The sequence below is a fragment of the Prionailurus viverrinus genome, chromosome B1 (genome assembly GCF_022837055.1).
Source record: "Prionailurus viverrinus isolate Anna chromosome B1, UM_Priviv_1.0, whole genome shotgun sequence".
NCBI classification, from domain to species: domain Eukaryota; kingdom Metazoa; phylum Chordata; class Mammalia; order Carnivora; family Felidae; genus Prionailurus; species Prionailurus viverrinus.
The window spans coordinates 172,469,738-172,492,435 of NC_062564.1; the positions used below are offsets into that span (position 1 = coordinate 172,469,738).

The 22,698-nt window shown below is 39.3% G+C and overlaps 1 protein-coding gene across 10 annotated transcripts in view; it reads left to right on the plus strand.

The window, feature by feature from the left end:
- RBM47 (RNA binding motif protein 47) overlaps positions 1-22,698 on the plus strand; it is a 161,977-nt gene that overhangs the window by 116,111 nt on the left and 23,168 nt on the right. For 7 of the 10 annotated variants that reach the window (XM_047856069.1, XM_047856067.1, XM_047856070.1 and 4 more), the window contains one exon: positions 8,155-8,280. The exons of 2 other annotated variants lie outside the window; for them this stretch is intronic. The gene's annotated coding sequence lies outside the window, so the exon portion shown is untranslated. Of the gene's footprint in view, positions 1-57; positions 293-8,154; positions 8,281-22,698 lie in introns of those variants that run through there. One more of the 10 variants, XM_047856074.1, reaches the window with a different exon arrangement.

Sequence of the window (22,698 nt, forward strand, 5' to 3'; positions counted from 1 at the left end):
AATCCATTTGTGACAGCGGGTTTTTCATTAAGTTTTCAGACTGCTGTTGAGCATTCTGTAGCTGGCCATTTTTACACCTCCCTTCTTTCTGTACCACCCACTCAAAGCTCATTCCAGGTGCCCTTAGCAAATGACTCCCAAGGCATTTAAGTGGCCAAAGCTCATTGACCAATGAGGAGACGTGTGCCATGGAAAACAGAGTTACGCAGTTCCCCGGATCAGGAGCAGGGGTTGCTTAAGGAAAGCTTTTGTTACTATTAGCCTGTCGCATCCAGATTTCAAGACTGGAAAGGTAGGGGACACCTTATTTGTTTTAATTGGAAGAGAGGATGAGATGGTTGTGTTTGGTTCCAGTAATTTAGATCAGGTCAAATAAACAAATGTTCCCTTTTTTTAATCGAAGGCAAAAAAAAAAAAAAAAAAAATTAGAACTTGGTAGTAGTTTCAAATAGTGCACAGTTTGCCTTACCAGCAGCAAACCCAAAATTCTTAAGTTATAAACATTTTTAAAAATCAGTTCTTCCAGTAGATCTTCACTGTGCACACTTGAAAAAGCTAAGGTCTTCACAAAGTGATATTTTCATAGATTGCTGCTAGTTAAACTATGGGATCAAATAGCAGGAATTTATCAATAGTGTCCACCTTTGTTTTCCAGAGTCATTTGAGTAAGTCTTTAGAGAAGAGATTTGTGATTTTAAGGTATGTGATAATGAAAAATAAGAAAAATAGGTGGGATTAGCATTATGATAATTGCTACATAAAGTCAGCAATAGTGATGTTTCCTCTTTGGAAAAAGGTCTGGTATAAGAAGACTCCTCTTGCAGCACCATTGTTCCAAACCAATAGTATCGGTTGTGAAATGGACTTAGTTAAGTGGACGTTGTGTGCTTTAAAAACTACAAATAAGTTTCACTTTCGTTATAAAGAAGAGTTTGGTTATATTTTATGTGCTATATGAGATTTGTTCTACTAGGAACTCAAAGAAACCAGAGAAATACAGTCTTTATTTGCTGCTTTCTACCTGGCAATGGAGCAACTTGAACAGCATTTGAAGCTAATTCTCAAAAGAAAAACCTTCCTCTTAATAAATAAAATGTGATGAATCGTGTTATGACAAAATGTATTAGAAACGTACATTATTATACTTACTCATTCCTCTTCATCTAATGTTTAGTATCAGAAGCAAAGTTTGGGTTCAAAGAAAAGTGTAACTGATATTTTACGATTGCTTTTTCCCAGAGATAGTTTAATACGGGTTTGTATTTTATATAGAAATTTGATAATATATTTGTTTTCAAATTTAACATACAAGAGATAGCACTGTTTGGTAAAAAGTTTTAAGTATTAAAACCTTTGTAAAGAGAATTTTTTTTTTAGTGTACATAGTATAAATGCCCGATAATTTAAGTGATCTCAGATTCCTCCCTTTTTGTTTTTATGTATTTATTCACAAAATTTGCATCCTGAAACTTTCTACTTTTATTAGATTTGTTCAAAATGCCATTGGATAAGAAGTCTACTCTCAAGATCTCCCTCCGAGTCCCTTACGCCGGTTGACTCTGTAGGGGAGGTCGATGGGATGTGGGTCGACCCACAGTCACAGAGTTAACTATTCACAGCAGAGAATACTTGCTAGCCATCTTCTCCAGTACAAGTAAATGCTGTTTCTCAGTTCCAAGCTGAAGTTCAAAGGTTTAGACTTACTTCACAGATCAGAGGTCAGGCACGAATTGCTGCAATTTGTAGTTCAATTCTGCCGATATGACAGAAATTCACAGCTATGATGATTGCTTTTTTCCACTTCTACACACAGGCCAGACTGGGCAGTTAACAGTGTAATTTGTACAAGTCAGCCCTTGGCACCCAAGTTTAATGAGTAACTAGCTGGTGCCTTAAGTTTCACTGGTGCAAGGTGCATATTATAAAAAGGGTCAAATGTCAATGCACAAAGACGGAGGGGGATGGGGAGTGAAATCTCAATAACCACCACCCATGAATCATACATAAAGAATTAGTAATTTGTATTTATTTTAAAAATCATATTTCCATGGCGTGAATGTTAGTGTGTTCATTTTCTTTGCTACTAAAAGAGGTAGATGATTTTTTTAAATGTTAGCAAGAAAGAACAGTCAGATTAGAGATTGTCCACTGAGAAAGTGAAATTGCAGGCTGTTGATTCCTTTCCTGGAGTCTCTGGTTTCTCAAAAACTTTCCAACGTGTTATGCTTTCAAAAAGCATAACAGCCTTTCAAGAATCTAGGGAGCACATTGGATAACCAGGTTTTTTGAGCCCATGATCTTTATGAGTATCTGGCATTCTCTCCTCTTCATCCAAAAACTCTACACTTCTATCCTTATTTCTAACCCAGGTTGAATATATCTTTTACTGTTTAAAGTTGAATATTGGAATATTGGAACTCTTGAAAAAATTCTTAGACAGTTGGCTTTGACAAATCACGGTTTTCCCTTCACAGTTTTGACTCATAAATGACTCTGAAGCTGCAATATAAATACATATAATGTCATTTTTGTTACAGCACAAATTTTAATTGTCTACTCTCCCAGACTAGGATGCGGTTGGAATTGGATTCTTCCATGGAGCAGAATAATTAAGAGTGCAGATTCTGATCTCAGACCTCTTGGGTTTGAATTCCAGATTCAGCACTTACAGCTAAGGGACCTTCACTGATGGGCACTCTCCCTGTGTCTTAGTTCCCTCATCTCCAGGATGACTGTAACCAGAGAATTTGTTTCATGGGGTTGCAGTAGTAATTAAAGAAGACAGTGTACACAAAATGCTTAGCACAGTACCTGGTGCATAATAAGCACTTAATGAATGTTAACTGTTATTAACATTATTAATATTGTTAAGTAGCATAGCTCGTGAATAAGCCTCGCCTACCCCATATGTCCTCCAACTTTGGTTCAGATTGATCTTTGCTCTGTTCATTTCATGAGAGACGTAAGCTATGATATAGTTAGATAAGTTGATCTGGGAAGATTGTAGGATGCATTCCTTTTGAATATCGTGGGGAAGTGTATTTTTAAATTCCTCAGTTTTAAGTCTAGCTCTCTTTTAGATGCTATCCTTTTCTCCCTAGCTGTTTGCTATCACGTGGCAAAAGCTGTAAAAAGAAATAAATCCAAATCATCTGCTTTCCTTTGAGAATTGTTTTCATTCTGCCCTTTGGTGAGAAACATTTGAGTGAAAAAAACACAAATCCATAAATGACATCACACCAGTGGGCTAAATTCTATCCCTCATGATGCATATTGTACATATTAGAATCCGTGTGTGCCTGAAATGCCAGAAATGACAATCTTTTTTTTTTTTTTTAATTTTTTTTTCAACGTTTTTATTTTATTTTTGGGACAGAGAGAGACAGAGCATGAACGGGGAAGGGGCAAAGAGAGAGGGAGACACAGAATCGGAAACAGGCTCCAGGCTCCGAGCCATCAGCCCAGAGCCTGACGCGGGGCTCGAACTCACGGACCGCGAGATCGTGACCTGGCTGAAGTCGGACGCTTAACCGACTGCGCCACCCAGGCGCCCCCAGAAATGACAATCTTAAAAAATAATTTTTTTCATTCCATTTCTTCATTTTATTCCTATAGAACATAGAAGTAGCATTTGAATAAAAGCATGGTTTTTACTACCAATGACAAGATACAAATTATGTGCTTAGCATTAAAAAGGTAGTAACAACATCTCACACACTAATTAAACAGTTAAACACCTACTGTGTGCTAAGATTAGTTGTGAGGCACTGGGATTATAGTGGTGGATTCTGCCCTGGCAAAGTTTACAACTGACAGGGAAGGCCATTATTATACCCGTTGTTTTAAGGTAAAAGCATATAAATTTGCCAAGGTTCTATTGTTTGTGTCCTTCAAAATGGCAGCCTCCTATGATTTAGTATTATGAGGACTACAGTGAGAGATTGTGTGATGTTGTGAAAATATATCTTGGGATCTAAAGATGGCTTCTGAGGAGTGAAAGTTAAGGATGAGAACAAGCTGGCTGGGTAGGGGGACTGGTGAGGAGGGATTGAAGCATCGGGAACAGCACGTATAAGGAGGAAAACGACCCAAGATGAGGTTGGAAGAGGAGCCAAAGTCTTCGTTATAGGCCTTCCTAAGGATATTGACTTTATTCTATGGGCATATTCTAAGAAAGGGTAGAGGTTCAAGCAGGAGGGTGACAAGACATGCTCAAATTATGTTTTGTTTTGTTTTGTTGAGGTTTATTTTTTTTATTTAAGTAATCTCTACACCGAACATGGGGCTTGAACTCATGACCCTGAGATCACGAGTCACCTGCTCTTCCACCTGAGCCAGCCAGGTGCCCCTGTGGTTTTTGTCTTTCTTTCCTTTTTCTTTTTCTTTTTTTTTTTTTTTTAACGTTTATTTATTTTTGAGACAGAGAGAGACAGAGCATGAACGGGGGAGGGTCAGAGAGAGGGAGACACAGAATCTGAAACAGGCTCCAGGCTCTGAGCTGTCAGCACAGAGCCCGACGCGGGGCTCGAACTCGCGGATGGCGAGATCATGACCTGAGCCAAAGTCGGCCGCTTAACCGACTGAGCCACCCAGGCACCCCTTTCTTTTTTTTTTTTTTTTTTTTTTTTATATCACTCTGCTTGCTGTGAGAGCTAGGTTGATTGCCGTGGTCCAGAGTGTATAAAACAGTCAGTTGGAAGGATAATGTCCAGGCAGGAGATGATGGTTGACCGTTTATAAGATGCTTTCACATGAAGTGTCTTATTTTACGTTATAGCAACTCTCACGTGAGGTGTTTGTGTCCGCTTCAGTACATGGGTGAGGATGTTGAGGCCCAGAAAGTTAAGTGGCGTGCCCGTGGTCAAACCCTGCTAGTGGCAGAGTGAGGATTCTGTTATCTGAACTCTTACCTGTTACCTAACTCTTGCCCTCGTGGTCTCCTGGTAGCTTTAAGCCCATGTACTAACACCCCTGAGTATAGGCAACTGGTTTATCTTCAGAAAGGATGAGAAATTTTGTTTAATCTAGGTTTCTAATGGGGTTGAGAAGCAGAACGTGACAAGGCACTTGATATTAGACTGGGGTGTCTTTTGGGGGAAAAATACATTTATTACTTTTATGTATTCATAACTCTGAAAGTGGGTTTGGAAAAGCTTTCAAAACTGCCCACGGTATGACAAGATAAAGAAGAAAGGGTAAAAATCAGTGTGAACAGAGATGGTGCCACAGGCATCATAAATCCAGCAAACATTTGCCCTCAGTCCCGCCATTGTCGAAGAGGAAGCAGCAGCTCTAAGAGTCACAGGCCTCCCCACCCCCACCCAGATGAAAACAAAACAAGCGTTCTGCTCAGAATAGCTTTCCTTTGTGGAATCTAGGAAGATTTCCCCATTAGGTCTTCATAAAAACTCCATGATATAGAAAGCAGTATCCATAGCTGTTTCATAGAATGAGGAGTGGGTGAGGAGGTTAAAGTGAATTAATTAACCCAGTAAATGTCTGGAAACCATTTCTTTTCTCTAGGAACTGCCTCGCAAATCTTATTAATATACATAGTTATGTGACCTTCAGTAAGATAGTTGCCTCCACACTAAAATCCGGCAACTGGGGACGTCTGGGTGGCTCATTCGGTTAAGTGTCTGACTTCGGCTCAGATCATGATCTCACAGTTCATGAGTTTGAGCCCCACATCTGGCTCTCCACTGTCAGCATGGAGCCTGCTTCTTATCTTCTGCCTGTCTCTCTGCACCTCTCCTGCTCGTGTGCTCGCTCGTTCTCTCTTTCTCTCTCTCTCAAAAATAAACATTTAAAAAAATATAGGGTGCCTGGGTGGTTCAGTCGGTTAAGTGTCCGACTTCTGCTCAGGTCATGATCTCACAGTTCATGAATTCGAGCCCCGCTCGAATATGAGCCCCGCTCATGTTCTCACTCCCTCTCTCTCTCTCTCAAAACTAAGTAAACATTAAAAAAAATTTTTTAATGAATAAAGTAAATAAACAAACAAACAAACAATAAATAAATAAAACCCAGGAATTGTACCAGAGGTGGACTTTTCAAACTGGATGCCCTAAGGTAGTCAGTATTGTGTCAGGAGGAACGTGAAGCCACAAAACAAAAGTGACATGTGGGTTTTGCTTGAAGAGTTTTGTAAACCAATATTAAAATTTTTAGGAAATGGGTTGCGTTTGGAGTCAGTCTGGAAAATCAGATTTTTCTGGAAATAAACAATTGAGCCTAAGTATTTTCTTTTGGAGAAATTTTCTGTTATTTGAATAGCCTTGACAGGCACATTAAAAATCCTTCTTTTCTTTTACTCATTAATATATAACACAAACTATATAAAGCCTACAATTTCATCTATATGTTAATAATTTGATTTCAATTCACAGAGTGTACATGTCCGTTAACATGACATTATTTTTTAAAGGAGGAAATTTTGCTGTAATAGACCGAAAACTCACAATTCTGCATAAATAATATGTGCCAGGAATGGTACTTTATATTCTGTATTTTTCATGCAGTCCTTCCTCTGTTCTCATACAATCTCTTGTTCTCCATAAAATCTCCACTTTATGGATAAGGAAACTGAGGCTCCAAAAAGTTGAATAAATTTGTCCGGAATCACTTAGTTAAGACATGAACAGTTCAGGAGACTGAATTTATTCTGTTGCCTCAACACGGTAGAATTAATTTCAGGACACACTTTGTAATTGCACATTTATTCTTATTTATCCAATACTGTGATGTTGACCATTAGGTATTATCCAGGATACAGCATCTAGAAAATTGTCCTCACAGATTTGGGTAAGGATTATATGCTTTGACAACTAAATATTTTAACAGCTATTATTCTATGATTCACTTGAGGGTGTGGCCTTTTCTTTTCTTTTCTTTTCTTTCATAGATCATTGATAATAAGGATGAAAACTAGCTCATGGCTTAGTTTTATTACTTGTATTCCCATAAGGTTATGGATCTCACGGAAAGCTTTTTGCCAGTCTTTACAATATGCAATATAGTCAAGGCAGAATAATTTGGAACTGTAACTGACTTTAGGGGCCATTTAGTTGGCGGGTTCCAAACTGTGCCCTCTGTAGTCCTACAGGTCCTATGGGGTCCCCACCCAGCCCTAGTGGACAACAGAGCAGAATGGATGGGGATCTCTCCCTATACCATCCATTATTTCCACTTCAGCCAGCTTCCTGTTTTATCAATTCTGTTTTTGCATCCAGGTAAATTTTTGGTGGAAGAAAGGGTGCTACATCTTAAAACAAAAACGAAAACACAAAGCAAACTACTGGTAATCCAACTCCCTTAATTTTCTTCAGGGGAGCAAACTTTCTATTTTTAGATGTGAAGTAAGGTCAAAGTTTTGTGCTCAGTATATATTTTGATGTCTCATCTGAAATATCCTTATCTTGAACTTAACTCTCTTTAATTTGAATGTTTTCTGTATTATGACTTTAAAGATTATCCTAGGACCCCAAATCCTGTACTATGCCCTTAGGGCAGAATAGCAAGTTGCCTTCATAGCAACTCTAATCAGTTGGTAGTGAATGGCTAGAGTTCTTGTTTCAGTGGTTTTTGAGACACTGCCTGGATTCAGCAGGAAGGAGGGTAATGACCCATTCTTATTACTGGTCCCCGTTTCTTCAAGAATAGGAGGAAGAATAAATGGTTATGTTTCTTGGTTTGTAGGGAACACGACAGAGTAATGGTAGTTCGTTCGTTCTTTCTTTCGTCCTTCCTCCCTCTCTCTCTCTTTCTTTCTTTCTTTCTTTCTTTCTTTCTTTCTTTCTTTCTTTCTTTCTTTCAGAAAATGGCCCATGGGGCACCTGGGTGGCTCAGTCGGTTAAGCATCCAACTTCGGCTCAGGACATGATGTCACAGTTCGTGAGTTCAAGCCCCACATTGGGTTCTATGCAGACAGCTCAGAGCCTGGAGCCTGCTTTGGCTCTTGTGTCTCCCTCTCTTTGTCTGCCCCTCCTCTGCTGTGCTCTCTCTCTCACTCTCTCTCTAAAATAAATAAACATTTTTTTAAAAAAGAAAAAAGAAAAAAAAGAAAATGGCCTCACATTTTTAACCCACTTATGAAAATGATATTTAAATAGAAGACATTTGTAGCAATTTTTTTTTTTTTTTTTTACCCCTTAGGATTTGCTTCAAAGGGCATGCCAAAAATTGAACTGAAAAATCCCAAGCAAGCTGCCTGAATTTCCCTGTATACTCTTGTTCTACATCCTATAAAAGGACCAGACAAACCAAATTAGTGGGGTTTTGGTGAGTACGTTCCCAATGTCCTTTTCTTCTTCACTTAAATAAAACCTTAAATTTTCATTCCTATCAACCAAGGTATCTGCTGCTTAGACAATATGTACCCGGTGTGTGTTTGTTATAACAACCTTGGTGGTTTATATAACATGGTAAGTCATTTTAAACCCACAATATAAGTCCTTATTTCTTTGTTAAGTTTACATCTTTGTGACCTAAGGAGGAAAAATTACTACTGCTATCTGTACGTGTGGGCATCTTTGGCATTAAAAGACAAGGAATAATTATGTATTGCTTATAAATTGCCTCTTATACCACCCAAAAAAAGAGGTGAAGGGTATCTTATCAGAGTTGTCTTCCAAAAGTGTTGGACACAAGGAAGGGTCCTTTGCACAAGCTGGAAAAGACACTTGTGTGTTCTTGAACAATCCTCCCGCTGTCTCTAATTGCTGTTTTTTTTTTTTTACCTTCGTAGAAGGTAAAAATAACTGTCATGTCAGACTCTCCAAATCTCGGCAATGTGGTGAATTACAACCCATGTAAATGCACTCTGACAAGGACATAATTCTCTACAGATAGAAGGTATTAGTATTATGTGGGCGACAGTCCTATGTATGCTATAGCAGGGACAGGGAGCATGAAAGAGGCTAAACCTTGGACAGACGGCCCTCCGTAGCCACAGCCACAACCCTCACAAAGCTCCAATCCTTGTATGTCAGGGAGGAGCTGCTGGTGACACCAGTGTACCCAGCAACAGCCTCCAAGCCCTCACCGTCCCTCTCCCGCCGCACCCTTCTCCCCGCCCCTGCCAAAGTCCTTTGTTTTCATGTCCTCTAGGCTGGGTTCTGGACTTAGTCTACAGAATTCAGGGACTTGGAGAGCTAACTTTTTTAAAAATTATGATATTTTTAGAAAAGCATATTCATGGGGCGCCTAGGTGGCGCAGTCGGTTAAGCATCCAACTTCAGCCAGGTCACGATCTTGCGGTCCGTGAGTTCGAGCCCCGCATCAGGCTCTGGGCTGATGGCTCAGAGCCTGGAGCCTGTTTCCGATTCTGTGTCTCCCTCTCTCTCTGCCCCTCCCCCATTCAAGCTCTGTCTCTCTCTGTCCCAAAAATAAATAAACGTTGAAAAAAAAAATTTAAAAAAAGAAAAGCATATTCATTAAAGGAAACCTATGAAATTGCTTATAATCTCAGAATCCACTGATAACCACAATTAACATTATATTTATTCTTTTTTTGTTTCTTTTAGATATTTCAGATATTTTCTAAATATTATTTAACAAGGTTCACATAGTTGAGAACATGAGATAAATATTTTATCCTACAACTATGCCATAATTTATTTAGCCATTTCTATACCATTGTACATTATGTTTGCTGCATTCACGTATAAATAGGTGCTATTATGTTCATTACATAATAAATACCACTGTAGTGAACATACTTACCTATACATTTCATTTGTGTGTCTGATTATTTTCTTGAGGTAAATTTCTATAAATGGAAGCATGGGCTAATGAAAATGAACTATTTTTAATGAACACTGCAAAGCTCTTGATATTGTCAAACTGTCTTTCAGAAATGACTCAAATTAACTTGCCCTCCCCTCTCTCCTCACCCGTTATTATGACAATGTTCATTTCATGCACACGGGTAAAGATTGAGTTCTGTTACTTTAAGAAGGTTTAAAATCATAAATATTTCTACAGAAGCTCAGGAAATAAAAGCCTCTTCCCTCCTCCCAGCCTCCACTCCCCTCCCCCCTCCCCAAGTCCTAACCAATATCAGGTCTAAAGTAGAAGATAATGTTATCCAGCTGACCCTGTGCTCCAACCTCAATCTCTTGGGTCTGTTGATGGGAGAATAGCATTTCTGAGGCTTGCATCCACTCACTTGGTATGTCTTGTCACCACTTTCTGTGGTGCTATGTGCTTCAGGAGAACGAAAGAAAATCTTTTCATTGTCTACATGAAGCCTAATTCAGTCAATGAGTCCAGACAAACAACAAACTCAAAAATACTTAACCATGGACAGGCCACTTAACTTCTCAAGGCCTGTTTCTTCTTTCTTTCTTTCCCTTTCTTTCTTTCTTTCTTTCTTCCTTTCTTTCTTTACTTATTTATTTAAAAAAAATTTTTTTATTGTTTATTTATTTTTGAGAAAGAGAGAGAGCGTGAGCCGGAGAGGGGCAGAGAGAGAGAGGGAGACAGAATCTGAAGCAGGCTCCAGGCTCCAAGCTGACAGCACAGAGCCCGACGCGGGGCTCGGCCCCATGAACTGTGAGATCATGACCTGAGCTGAAGTGGATGCCTAACCAACGGAGCCACGCAGGCACCCCTCTTTCTTCTTCTTTGAAGTGAGGGGCTCAACTTCTCTGTAACTATCTAACGAGCATCTGAGGTGGTTTTTTGAAGATCAGTATGTAGATAGTCTAAATCTGACTGTGAACAACACGATGTGTTGCATAACTTCCATTATCTAACAATGAAAGCACATCTGTTCTTTAGGAGAGGAAACTTTCCCTGCATTTTAAATACTAGGAAAAAATTTTTCAAGTTAATCATTTTTTAATGTAAAAAAGTAAAATAATGGGAAACTCCTTCAACATGGCCTCTACATTTTCTTTCAGCTTTCACATCTATAATTCGTGAGTAATGAATAAAATACCAAAAGCTGAGGACCCCCCCCCCCCCCAAAGCAAAGGAATGGTCAGTGGACCTCACAGAGAGCTTTCCAGAATCATGACTAGAATTTTAAAGTGATAGATTCTACTGATTAGTTCTGTCCAATCTTCATCCTCGCACTGGCACCAATTGCCACCCCCCCCCCCCCCACCCCCTGGCCAGGAAAAGTCTATACTTGCGCCGTTCAGGGATTTTTGTTGGATTTTTCAAACTTTGGAACACACCAAAAAGGTTTCCGGAGTAACTAAGCTCATGAGTATTTGGCTATCTTTCACCATTACCGGAAATGTTAAAATTGTGTGACACCGATACTGAGCAATTTCAGGAGACTGAGCCAAAGCTTGGCAAAGAAGTCTGCCACTGGCCAGTCGATCTTGCTTTCTGAGGTAGACTGTCCCTTGCATATCAATATAGAGCAGACATTTCACAAATATTTGTTGGGTTCCTCTCTATTCAGATTTTGTGCCACTTTGAAATACTGGTTTATTTTGCACCTAAAAAAAATTATTTTTACATATACATTGGAACAAAACTCCAAAATCTAAAAGCATGAAAAGATTATAATAGTACCTCAGGCTACCTCTAATCTTTATTATTATTATTATTATTAATGTTTATTTTTGAGAGAGAGAGTACGAGCAGGGGAGGGGCAGAGAGAGAGGGGAAGATACAGAATCCAAAGTAGGCTCCAGGCTCCGAGCAGTCAGCACAAAGTCCGATGCGGGGTTCGAACTCAAACCGTGAGATCATGATCTGAGCCGAAGTCGGATGCTTAACCGACAGCCACCCAGGCGCCCCAGGCTAGCTCTAATCTTAACTTTGGAACAAAGACACTTTTTGACTAAATTTCACATAGTTAAAAGTATCATCAGTTTATTTATATATATACATATATATGTGTGTGTGTGTGTGTGTGTGTATATATATATATCTTTGCATTTTGAATTGTAAACATGAAGAAAAAGCTGTGTAACCTAGAACATTTTTCTAATCATTTTCCCATTTTCTCTTAAAAATCTGCATTCCTTCCTCCTTTTTTTCCTTCTCTTTTTTTTTTTTTTGTGGTGGTAAGATATGCATAACAACCACTTTTCGGTGTGCATTTCAGAGACATCAAATACATTCACATTATTGTACAAATATCACTGTCCTCCATCTTCAGAACTTTCTCATCTTTCCAAACTGAAACTTTGTACCCCTGAAACAATAACGCCCATTCCTCCCTCCCCACCAGCTCTTTTCTACTTTCTGTCTCTATGGATTTAACTATTCTAGGTAACTCATGTAAGTAGCATTATATAATATTTGTCCTTTTGGGTCTGGCTTATTTCACTTGGCATAACGTCATTATGGTTCATCCATGTTATAGGATGTGTCAGAATTTCCTTCCTTTTTATGGCTCATAATATTCTGTTGTCTGTATATGCCACATTTTGTTTACCCATTCATACATCAGTGAACGTTTGGGTTATCTTCACCTTTGAGCTATGTGAATAATACTGTCTTAATCATGGGTGTACCTTTCTCTGTTTGAACCCCTTCTTTCAATTCTTTTGGGTATATGCCCAGTAGTGGAATTGGTGGGTCATATGCTAATCCTATGTTTAAGCTTCTGAGAAACCACCATCCTGCTTTCCACAGCAGCTGTATAATTTTACATTCCCATCAGCAATGTGCAAGGGTTCCAATTTCTCCATATTCTTGCAAACATTTATTTTCTGGGTGCTTTTTTTTTTTTTATAATAGCTATCTTAGTGGGCATGAAGTGGTGTATCTTGTGGTTTTGATTTGCATTTCCCTAATGATTACTGATGTGGGAGCATCTTTTTATATGCTTATTGGCTATTTTTGTATCATCTTTGGAGAAATGCCTATTCGGCCCTTTGCCCATTTTAAAATTGGTTGGTTTCGTTGTTGCTTTGTAGGAGTTTTTTATGTCCTCTGGGTATTGATTCCTTAATATTTTAAGGGATTGTTTTCCCCCATTCCATCGGTTGCCTTTCCACTCTGCTAATTCATAAAAGTTTTCCATCTTGATGTAGTCTAATTTGTCTATTTTTTTCTTTTGTTGCCTGTGTTTTTCGTGTCACATCCAAGAAATTAATGCCAAATTAATGTCATGGCTTTCTATTATTTTATAGAAATATAAAACTATATTATATATAGTTTTCTTCTAAGAGTTTTATAGTTTGGGCTCTAATATTTAGGTCTTTGATCCATTTTGAATCAATTTTTGTATATGGCGTATGGGAAAGGCCAGGGTTCTTTGAAGGAGGTAACTTTCAGTCCCATCAAGTCTCAGTAAAGATGTGTGTCAGCCCGTTAAGCAAACGACACACATATTCACACCTGATACTCACCCTCACTTATTTTTCTTCCAAGTGTAGGCTTAGGTGGTTTCCCAACAGACAGGTGAGAGAAAGCTGAAGCAATTAGGGAACTAACAGCTCAGCTGGTTCAGCTCTCGTAACTAGGATACAACTGTGAGATGGTGGCTAGGGTCAGCAAGCATGTTGATATAAACATGCTTGATGAAATCCCCAACAAAAGAACAGCAGAGCTAGATAGAGTTTTAGGCTAAGACAAAAAGGATGTAGGTATATGTATAGGTGTGTGTGTGTGTGTGTGTGTGTGTGTGTGTGTGTGTGTGTGTGACAGCAGAGGGAAAGAGGGGACACTCCACACTGAATGTGGCTGTGAACTGTGAGCTACAGTAAATATTTATTTTTGTACGAAAATAGATTTCTCTCCATGACGCTTTAGAGAAACAAAACTAGGCACAGTTACATGGGCAAACTCTGTTTCCAAACCATTATCCTAGTTCTCTTTTTTAGTGGATGGAACCTGGGTGCGCTTACAATAGAAAATGTGAAGGTCTGCCTAGCCTTCACGTGCAGACTCTTGAGAAGAAGGAAGTACTAGGCTGTGTCAGCTGCCTCACCTAGTATCACCGGGACCAAAAGTCTGCGCTGGACTCACTGCTCTCTGACGGGCTTGGAGACAGGAGTGCCACACTGATGGAACTCATGGTTGCAGGTTTCTCCACATCAGTTAGATTCTTAGCACTAGAACATTGTTGGGTGTCCAGATCACAAATGAATTCAGGTCAAATCTACTAAGGATCTGGCTTCAGGACCACCCTCTCTTGGTTTTCATGGAGACTGATTTATGAGGGATGAACAGTTTGCTGCTGTAGGACCTCATTTTCTCTTTGCTGTGAAAGGGGATTTGGAGAAAAAGGAAATAAACTAATTGAATTTTCTGATGTAGGGTAGAATAAGAGAAGCCATGCTTTCTAAAACAGTTTGCAAGACTGGTATACTGTTTTTCCCTTGAAGCATTAAAGTCATTTCACACTTTATTAACTCAAAGAATATCCAGTATTTCTCCTGAGACTGGGAATAAATGACCAGCTCAAATCAGGGGCGTTTTTACCAGTGTGTTCGTTTTTCAATTGATATATTACTTCCAAGCGCACACAATGAAATTATGGAATATGTGAAACATGAGTAGCAATTATGTCTACAAAAAGGATCCTAGGAGTTTAATATACCTGGAAAATCATAAGCTTCCTCACACTTGAACGTTTTATTCTAAATGCTCTAGGTTCAGTAACACTCTGGATATATTCTGTTCATTTCTATTTTTAAAATTTAAGTCTGTATTTTAGGAGTTTCTTTAACTAATCTGGTTCTGCTTCTATGGAACTTTTATGTAAATATCCAACTAACTTAACTGCCTAGTTAAATTATGGAGACTGGGAAAACTGGTTCTCCTTCCTGTCCCTTTCTTTTCTTCCTTCTCTTAATAAATATCTTTCCTCAGCATAGAGCAGCGTTTTATCTTTTCAAACATCTACAAATTCTACCTCAGAAATTATAACTTTAGCATTTAAATAATTTCTAATTGACAAACTCTCTTCCCTTCCCTAGTTTTAAACCATATATTACTATATTTTGTTCAAATGGTGAATACTCATTAAAAAGTGGGGTGTGTGTGTGTGTGTTTGTGTCTGTGTGTCTGTGTGTGTGTTTAACTTAAACAAGGATTAAAGCAGACAGCTAATCACACAGTAGCATTGCTCTATCCCTGTATGTTTCTCTGGGGTATTTATTAACCGAGGTGATTATACTTGAAAACCAGGGACATTAAATGAGAATTTGAGAATGAGAGAAAAAATGATTTTAAAGGTGAAGGAAGTATGACCAAGGAGGAACAATAGCAGGCAGTAGCCATTTTTCTTCCCCCACTAAAACTCGAGGCCCCCGTGCTGCTTCCCCACCTTTTCCCCTCTGCAGTGAGAGGTGTCCCTGTGTGGCACACTCTCATGGAAAGTAGAAAGGCAGATAAATGAGTGACATTATTGAGCCAAGAAACTTGGATTTCACATATGACGTTTGGGAACTTTGGTGGTACATTCATTATCAGATTGATTTGTGATCTGTTTTCCAATTCATCAAGACCCACTACTGTATGGCAGAGAACTGCCCAGGAGCAGAGGAATACCAGGGAGAAAAGGACCGTATCCTCAACCAGTCTTCATGAGCTCAAGCACTTTAATAACCAGCTTCTCAAACCTGCAAACCTGCACATAAAGGAGCGTTTGGAAACTGCTTTCATGGCCAGGCGTGGTCTTGTGCCTATTTCCTTGTGGTGTAAAATCTCTACCAAGTCCCCGAAACAACGTAGTAGAAGCTAAGCATATCGACTAATGTAGAAAAAAAAAAAAAAGAGTCGCTTAAGGTCTATAGCTGCCTGACCAAGAAGTTTCTAAGGAGGTTAACATTTACATCCGGTGTAGTCAATCAGTGGTCGGTGTAGCTTTTCTCCTTGACACTACTGTTGTCTAAGCTGTGTATTACAAGTGCCAGCCCCGGGGGAACTGGGTGACTCATTTTGTTAAGCGTCCGACCTTTGAGCTCGGCTCGGGTCATGATCTTACGGTTTGTGAGTTCAAGCCCCACATTGGGCTCGGCACTGAAGGCACAGAACCTGCTTGGGATTCTGTCTCTCCTTCTCTCTCTGCCCCTACCTCAGTCTCTCTCTCTCTTTCAGAATAAATAAATAAACTTTTAAAAATAATAATAATTTCAAACACCACCAGAGGGAAAATGAAGCTAGAAAGCTGAGTAAAGGGGGAATAACATTAAACATTTAATGAATAAAAAGAAAAAAAATATTTTAAAGACCCATTGTAATGCCTATTTTCTTTGTCTCCCAGTAGAAAGTTTACTTCTTTTTATATTTTTTCTCACAAAGACCCTATTATAGTCATATTGTCAAGAAACGTTGTGGTATTTGACAATATATATATTTTTTTAATCTTTAGTTTTGACAGAAAGAGAGAGAGAGAGAGAGAGAGAGAGAGAGAGAGAGCGTGAGTGGGGGAGGGGCAGAGAGAGAGGGAGACACAGAATCTGAAGCAGGCTCCAGGCTCCCAGCCGTCAGCACAGAGCCTGACACGGGGCTCAAACTCACAAACTGCGAGATTGTGACCTGAGCTGCAGTCGGACACTTAACCGACTGAGCCACACAGGCGCCCCTGACAATATTTTTAACTTCAAAAATACCCCGCATTCAATTTAAACTTTGAGAAGATAGTAACCCCTGGCTTATTCAGTGTTGACAGCATTCCTGGCCAGGTGCTCGTTCGCTGTAACTAATGCCTTAAAATACGGGTCAGTGAAATGCAAGGACATCAATATTAAACAGGATCTATTTTTTTCCACGGGAGCAGATACTGTTTTGTAGTCACAACCGAAATGACTAATGTTAACCAAATAAATCAGAAGGTCACACCTAAAATTGAAGCTAATGTTTGACTATGTCACTCTGTCTCACAGCCTTTGTTTCAGGACAGGCCATGTGTCGCTTTCCTTACAAAGAGACCTATGATGTTCCTGTATATACCGCCATTTGGCGGACCACCAGGGGTAATAAAAGAACATATCCTGCAGAACCTGTCCTCTTGTATAATAGGACCTAGCAATAACAGACCATACTATTACTCTGTAACTCCGACTTGCAACCACCAATACAGTTTGCAGTTAGGGGGAAAAAATAACATTTACATATCATTATAAAAACTGCATAAGTTTATATTTGGGAAAGTTCACTTTCTAAATCTGTTTTGAGAGAAATTCAAGAAACTAAACAGATGAAAAATATCCTTTACACACAAGTTTTAGAATGTTTTAAAAGCCATATATATATATTTCATATATATAAATCAGCCTTAAATATATATATATCCATATATATATATGGAACTCTACTGTATTTGGACTGTCAGGGTTTGCTTTAGTTTTATTTATTTATTTTTTTTAATTTTTTTTTTTTTTAATTTTTTTTTTCAACGTTTTTATTTATTTTTGGGACAGAGAGAGACAGAGCATGAACGGGGGAGGGGCAGAGAGAGAGGGAGACACAGAATCGGAAACAGGCTCCAGGCTCTGAGCCGTCAGCCCAGAGCCCGACGCGGGGCTCGAACTCACGGACTGTGAGATCGTGACCTGGCCGAAGTCGGACGCTTAACCGACTGCGCCACCCAGGCGCCCCTGCTTTAGTTTTAAATATAAACAGACGACTGTTGGCGCCTGAGTGGCTTAGTTGGTTAAGTGTCTGGCTTCAGCTCAGGTCGTGATCTCACAGTCCATGGGTTCGAGTCCCACATCGGGCTCTGTGCTGACAGCTCAGAGCTGTAGCCTGCTTAGGATTCTGTGTCTCCCACTCTCTCTCTCTCTCTCTCTGCCCCTCCCCCATTCACTCTCTCTCAAAAATAAAAATAAAACATTAAAAAAAAATTAAAAGTAAACAGACTACTATTGAATAGAAGATAAACTAGAGATGGCTACCCCAAATATAAAGCTTAAGATAAGATAGATATAATATATATATTATATTTTTAAAATTTTTTAAAAATTTTATATATTTTTTAAAAATAGATATAATATATATAATCCCAAATTTACCACTATCCTATTGTGATTTTGAGGTTAAGCACATGATCACCCTTGTTCTCAGTCTCTCCGTCAAGAAAATGGGACTGATCCTTTAGCACAATGTTGTGGGTATATATAGATACAGAAAGGATATAGAGAGAGAGATCATTTTTCAGTAACTTCAATCATATACTAAATAACATAAGGGACTTCCTTTCTATAGGAACTCTATTATTAATCCTTTTGTGAATTAAACAATATTTTTATAATGAAAATGATCATCCCTTAAATTACCAGCTCATATATTCAAATACTGGCACATAAAGTTTTTCTGAGAATATTGTGCCTGGATTACTTTCTTAAACTTGTGTTCGTAATTTTAATATCCCATAGCTAACAAACAATATTTAATAGGGCCTACTACATTCAGTGATTAAGTACAAGCGTTAGTATAGGTATACTCATTGATAATCAAAAGAATCTAATATTTACACAACTGGACAACTATCAGAAAGAACGTAATATTTACTTTTGCATTATCATTAGCTTTAAAAATGCATCATTGTAACCACATATTTCACATGTAGTGTCTTAAAGCACTTTTGCATATAAATACAGAAGGCAATATCTATATATAGGTTCCCTTCCAGTTTGTCCACAAAAATTTAGGAATAAAGTCCCTCAAATTCTTTAACTTTAAAAATTACATTGTCAAGCAGAAAATGTGTGGTTCTCAACTGTGGCTATGTAGGGGCGCCTGAGTGGCTCAGTCAGCTAAATGTCCAACTCTTGATTTCGGCTCAGGTCATGATCTCACAGTTCATGGGGTCCAGCCCCGCCATCAGACTCTGCTGAGAACACAAAAACCTGTTTGGGATTCTCTCTCTGTCCTTCCCCTGCTCTCTCTCCCAAATAAATAAATAAATAAACAAACAAACAAACAAACAAACTATGGCTATATAGTCCTCTACAAAGAGAACATCCTTGAAAAACATGTACTGTTTTGCTCAACCAAAACAATGATGGTGATGATGATGAAATTTGAGCATTTACCTGAGCTAAGTATCTTTTTTTTTTTTAATTTGTTTTTGAGAGAACATGAACAAGAGAGGGGCACAGAGAGAGCGAGACAGAGAATCCCATGCAGGCTCTGCACTGTCAGTGCAGGGCCCAATGCGGGGCTTGAACTCACAAACTGTGAGATCATGACGTGAGCCAAAATCAAGAGTCGGATGGATGCTTAGCTGACTGAGCCACCTAGGTGCCCAGCTAAGTATCTAAGTGCTTTATATGTTTTATCTCTTTAATCCTCACGTCATCGTGAGGTATATTATCCCTATTTATTAGGTGGTAGGACTGAGGCTCAGGAAAACTAAGTGGAGCCCAGATATGAAGTCGGGCAGTCCGGCTCCAGAGCCTGGAGTGTAACCATCATCCCTACAGTCTCATCACAGCCCATATTCTTTTCTAACTTTTCTAACTTTTTTTTTTTTTTTTTTTAGCGAGCTTGGAGAGGGGTGGGGGTTGGTAGGAGAGAGAGAGAAAGAGGGAATCCCATGCTGAGCGTGGAGCCTGACACGGGGCTCGATCCCATGACCCTGGGATCACGATGTGAGCCAAAATCAAAGAGTCAGATGCTCAACCGACTGAGCCACCCCAGCCCCCTAATTCAATACATTCTTAATTCTAGAAATACAATCTGAACATGTTAACTACTTCGCAAAGGGCCAGAAATAGGGTATGGAACAGACTGCAGGACTGAGAGCTCAGGAAAGGGGCGGGCAGGGTGGTGAGGTGTGCTGAGGCATACAGTGGAAAGGGCCTGTGCGTGGGCCTCCTTTAACCAATGTCCATTTTGCACTGGCCATGGGTTTACTCTGTTAACACTGGCTATAGCTAACCCTGCTATCACTAAGGAGAAAGCAAAGGCAGAGAAAATGGTAGAAAGAGTTTGGGTTTGTCATCAGCTAAGTTTCAGTCCTAAGTGATGTTTTTTATTTATTTTCTATTTAATTTTTTTTTTTTTACATTTATTTATGTTTTAAGAGACATAGAGAGACAGAGCACAAGTTGGGGAGGGGCAGAGAGAGAAGGAGACACAGAATCCAAAGCAGGCTCCAGGCCTCCAGCTGTCAGCACAGAGCCTGACACAGGGCTCGAACTCACAAACCGTGAGATCATGACCTGAGCCGAAATCAGACATTTAAACAACTGAGCCACCCAGGCGCCCCTCTTTTTCAATTTTTAATGTGTATTTATTTATTTAGAGGGAGAGAACAAGCAGGGGAGAGGGGCAGAGAGAGAGAGAGACAGAATTCCAAGCATGCTCCACACTGCCAGAATAGAGCCCGATGTGGGGCTCGATCGCATGAAACCATGAGATCATGACCTGACCTGAAACCTGAAACCAACAGTTGAACACTTAACTGACTGAGCCACCCAGGTGCCCTTCAATTCTGAGTGATCTTAGGTGAGGTACATGATCTGAGCCTCTGGTGCCCGATATTTATTTATTTATTTATGTATTTATGTATTTATTTTTTTATTTATTTAAAATTAATAATTTAAAATTTTAATTAAAACTATTTATTTTAAGTCAGTTAAATTTATTTTTTAAGTTAAAAAAAATTTTATGTCTATTTTTTGAGAGAGAGAGCACGAGCAGGGGAGGGGCAGAGAGGGGGGGAGACACAGAATCCCAAGCAGACTCCAGGCTCTGAGCTGTCAGCGCAGAGCTCTACGTGGGACTCGGAAGTCACAAACCTTGAGATCACGACTTGAGCCCAAGTCGGACGCTTAACCGATTGAGCCACCCAGGCGCCCATCAAGTGCCTGATCTTTAAAAGGGGGCAGTAACAGCTAACATTTAAATGTCTTACCATCATACAGCTACACAAGTATAGAGCCGGGGGTCAAACCCAGGAAATCTGACCCTAGAGCAGGGGACTTTTGCTATAAAGAGGCAGACAATAAATATTTTAGGTTTTGCAGGCCATACATACTATCTCTGCTGCAGCAACTCAACTTTGCATGAAAGCAGCCACAGACAATATGTTAACAGATGGGCATGGCTTTGTTCCAACAAAACTTGGTAAGAACAGCCACAGGATTGAATTTGGCTCATGGGCTGTACTTTGCTGATCCTCCCTGCTGTAGACCTCTCTCTAGATCTCTAGACCTGCTCTACAGCCCACATTTTGAATTTCAATTCATAGGAATGTCACGAAAATTCAAATACCTTCCTTAAGGTGTATTATACGTGTAATAAATGCAAAAAAATTGAAGCTGTCATTAACTCAAGAGTTTTTAAGGGGCGCCTGGGTGGCTCAGTCGGTTAAGCATCTGACTTTGGCTCAGGTCATGATCTCACAATTTGTGGGTTCGAGCTCCGTGTCAGGCTCTGTGTTGACAGCTCAGAGCCTGGAGCCTGCTTTAGATTCTGTGTCTCCCTTGCTCTCTGCCCCATCAGCACTCATGCTCTGTCTCTGTCTCTCTCTCAAAAATAAATAAACATTAAAAATTTTTTAAATAATTTGTAACTTTAGGTTCAACCTATTACTGAGGATTTTCCCCCTTGTGCCTATTTCAAAGATCTTTAAAAAAAAAAAGTTTTTAAACATTAGCGAAACTCTGAGATATTATTTCTAGTCCATCTCTTTCCCTCTAGAGAAGACTACATTTAAGGCATTTTTCTCTTTTAGTGCTGCTGTCTTCTTAGCATGTAAGTGAAATTCACCCTACGGCCACTTGTCCAGAAATACTACACATGCTGCAGAGCAGTGTCCTTCTCTGAAATCATCTCACTGCGCAAAATGATGGCAGTCAGTAGAGTGTCTGTGTCACAGAGATGCTCAATAAAATGGATTTTGATTTTTATGATTTTCGTGAATTTATTCAATTACAATATCATTGCATATGTATTATATTTGCAATAAGGCGATACATGATATATCAGTTCTAAGTGTAGGAGGATAAGGAGAGCTTCCCTCTTGCAGAATTTCCCACTGTCTCTAAATATAATTAAACCAGATAAAGGCAGATTTTCAATCCTTGTCCACCCATTATAGCTAGTGACTCTTTGGGTGCTGTTTTGACCCACGGTCCTTGTTGCTTGTATACTTAAGCCATTGTCGTAGCTTTGGCACTCAATAAAATGCTGAAAGGACATATGTGACCTTCTAGGGTTGAATAATCTTATGTAGCCGCCCATCTTTGCTCGTGGTTTCACTCTGTCCTCTTTCCGATCTTTCCTTCTTCGTCTATCCTTGGTAGGCTAGGAACTGCAATGGCTATGCAGTAGTGACCACTATATCCCCAAGACCTAGCACAGCCTGGCATACGAGCATCCAATCATAGTTTGGATGGATGAGTGAATGAATGAATGAACGAATGCATACGTAAATATTGCTTCATCATCTCTTCCATCAGATCATTGCCTTTTGCCAAAGGGGTACAGATGTTGATTGTAGTACCAATGAATTGACTGTGTTCCAGAAGAACATTTTTAGTGATTGTTTATGTCTTAATAAAAAAAAAAAAAACACCAAAACTCTGAATCTTATTTTTTTATGAAAATTTGCATTTTATTTTTATTTTTTAATATAATTTATTGTCAAATTGGCTAACATACAGTGTGTACAAAACTCTGAATCTTAAGCTTTCTACATTATGAAGGAAACCAGCAGTGACATTTCAGAAAGGCCCTCGTCTTAAAAATCAGAATGTCAGCAGTTTGCACGTGCCCATGTGGTAGAGAGGTCTGAATTTAAATGAGGCACTTCTAGAGCTTGGCAGAGCC